Source organism: Molossus molossus, unplaced genomic scaffold, assembly GCF_014108415.1.
Source record: "Molossus molossus isolate mMolMol1 unplaced genomic scaffold, mMolMol1.p scaffold_m16_p_17, whole genome shotgun sequence".
Classification (NCBI taxonomy): domain Eukaryota; kingdom Metazoa; phylum Chordata; class Mammalia; order Chiroptera; family Molossidae; genus Molossus; species Molossus molossus.
Genome location: NW_023425352.1, coordinates 22,174,709 through 22,177,571, shown reverse-complemented (window position 1 = coordinate 22,177,571; position 2,863 = coordinate 22,174,709). Strand labels below are relative to the sequence as shown.

The 2,863-nt window shown below is 41.7% G+C and overlaps 2 pseudogenes; both read right to left on the bottom strand.

Moving 5' to 3' along the window:
- Nucleotides 1-405: 405 nt before the first annotated feature.
- On the bottom strand, nucleotides 406-508 carry LOC118632842 (annotated as a pseudogene).
- Nucleotides 509-1,569: 1,061 nt separating this feature from the next.
- Nucleotides 1,570-2,167, bottom strand: LOC118632180 (annotated as a pseudogene).
- Between the last annotated feature and the right edge of the window lie 696 nt (nucleotides 2,168-2,863).

Genomic DNA, 2,863 nt, shown 5'->3' with positions numbered 1-2,863 from the left:
GAACCAGGAACGCTTAGTCCATGGGAGAATGTTCAATCCACTGAGCCACACCAGCTGGGCTACCATCACATTTATGAAACACAAGTATTCAGTATATATGTATGTGTCTTAAAATTTTTTATTAGGGAAAACTTCACATTTCAAATATATACCAAAGTAAAGAGAATAAATAGTATAATAAACACCCTTCTTCTCATCAAGCTTTTATCGATCTAGTGTCTAGCTTGTTTCATCTTTAATACGCCAGCCTATACCTTTCCCTACCCCCTTCCCATTGGAAACAAGTTACAAAAGCAAAAAAAAAAAAAAAAGGGTGGGGGCCCTTGGAGTTTTGGAGAGAGAAAGGCGAAGGTAATGCACCTGGGGGAAGAAGAGGAAAGGCAAAGGCGCTGGCGTGCTCCTGAGGGAGAGTGCCTCTTTTTTTTTTTTTTTTTTTTTTACATATCAGATATTAAACTGGTAAGAACAGATACTACACTGGATCTTAGTTAAAAGGCCCAAAAGATAGATGATAGATAGCTAGGTAGATAGGTAGATAGATGATAGATTTTTTAAAAAATTAAATGTTTTAATGGGTCTCAAAATTTTGTGACAGATATTTGGTCAAGTTTTTTCCATTAAAATATACTGATTTCAAAAACTAATGACTTAAAAACTACCACACACACAAAAAAAGCCCAAATGGTCCACAAAACATTCTTCTTTCCTTCTGAAGGTTTTACGATGCATTGTAATCATTAATCGATCTTTTACTATTAAACTTAAATGGTCTGTTGAGACAACAGACCGTTCTTCCACCTCTGATTAAGACTGGGATGGCAGGTATTGGGGATAATATTCATTTAGCCTTCTGAGCTTTCTGGTCAGACTTGGTGATTTGGCCAGCTCCAGCTGCCTACTTGTTCATTGCTTTGGTGACACCCAGAGCAACCGTCTGTTTCATATCACAAATTGCAAAACAGCACAGAGGAGGATAGTCAGAGAAGTTCTCAACACACATGGGCTTGCCAGGAACCATATAAATTATGGCAGCATCACCAGATTTTTAAAATTTTGGGCCATCTTTCAGCTTTTCCCCAGAATGATGCTCAATCTTGTCCGAGCAACGTGAGCTGTGAGACAAGGCAGCACAGGTACATATCCAGCACTGATTTGGCCTGGATGGTTCAGGATAATCACCTGAGCTGTGAGGCTAGCTGCTTCCATTGGTGGGTCATTTTTGCTGTCGTCACCAGCCACATTGCCATGATGACCATCTTTTACAGACATGTTCTTGACATTGAATCTCACGTTGTCCCCAGGAGGAGCTTCACTCAAAGCTTCATGGTGCATTTCAACAGACCTTACTTTAGTTTACTGGAGCAAAGGTGACCCCTATGCTGGGTTTGAGAACATCAGTCTCCACTTGGCCTACAGGGACAAGCACCAATAACAATTTTGTAGACATTCTGGAGGGGTAGACTCGGGCTTGTCAGCTAGATGAATTGGTGGCAAGATGCAATCCCAAGCTTCAAGCAGTATGGTTTCACTGGCCCTGCCATGTTTATGAGTGATTTTTCAAGACTTAAATCAAGTCATTTTAGCACTGGGCTCCAGCATGTTGTGGCAATTCCAAGCAGAAATTTGCACAAGTGCTACTGTGTCAAGGTTGTAGCCAATTTTCTTGATGTAGGTACTGACTTCCTTAACAATTTCCTTATGTCTCTTCTGGCTTTAGGGTGGCCCAGTAGGATCTATTTTAACCCAACAAGGAGCTGTTTCACACCCAGTATGAAAGCCTGAAAAGCATGCTTTCAGGTCTGCCCATTCCTGGAGACACCAACACCAGCAGCAATAATCAGGACAGAACAGTCAGCTTGAGATGTGCCTGTAATCATGTTTTTTATAAAGCCTCTGTGTCCTGGGGCATTGATGATAGTTACATAATACTTGCTGGTCTTGAATTTCCACAGGGAGATATCAATGGTGATACAGTGCTCACATTCAGTTTTCAGTTTATCCAAGACCCAGGCATACTCAAAGGAGCCCTTTCCCATCTCAGCAGCCTCCTTCTCAAAAATTTCAACGGTTCCTTCGTTGATCCACCACATCTGTAGATCGGATGGACAGTAGTGGTAGACTTTCTGGAATCTGGAATCTACTTGACCAATGGCAATGATATATAATTTTTTTTTATCCCTCAAGGATATTTTTCTATTTATAATCAAATAGAGTGGGAGGGAGAGACAGAGAGAAACGTCAGTGTGATAGAGCCACATCAAGTGGTTGCCTCCCGCATGACCTGACCAGGGCCAGGAACAAACCGCAACCGAGATGCCCTTGACCAGAATCGAACCTGAGACTCTGCTCTGTGGGCCAATGCTCTAACCGCTGAGCTAAACAGGTGAGGGCCAATTTCTGTTAGTTTTATGCTGTGTAAATATTTTGTTCAGTTCTTTGTCTTGCTTTACTTTCTTCATTGTGTGTGTATGTGTTTTTGTTTTGTTTTTTAAGTTTTTATTGATTTTTTTAGATAGAGAGGAAGGGAGAGAGAGAGAGAAACATCAATTGGCTGCCTCCTGCATGCCCCCACTGGGAATGGAGCCCACAACCCAGGCATGTGCCCTGACCAGGAATTGAACCAGGACCTCTCAGTCCATGGGACCCTGCTCAATCCACTGAGCCACACTGGCAGGGCTGTGTATTGTTGTTGTTGTTTTTAATAAACAGAAAGTTTACTTTCTATTTAGTGAGATATGCCAGATATCTTTTATTTGCTTCTTCATATACACTTTCTACCTTTCTCCATGGTTTCTCTGGGGAGGTTGACCTCTAGGAACTACATTATTGGGTTTTGTGCCCTTTGACTTCTGGTTGGATTTGG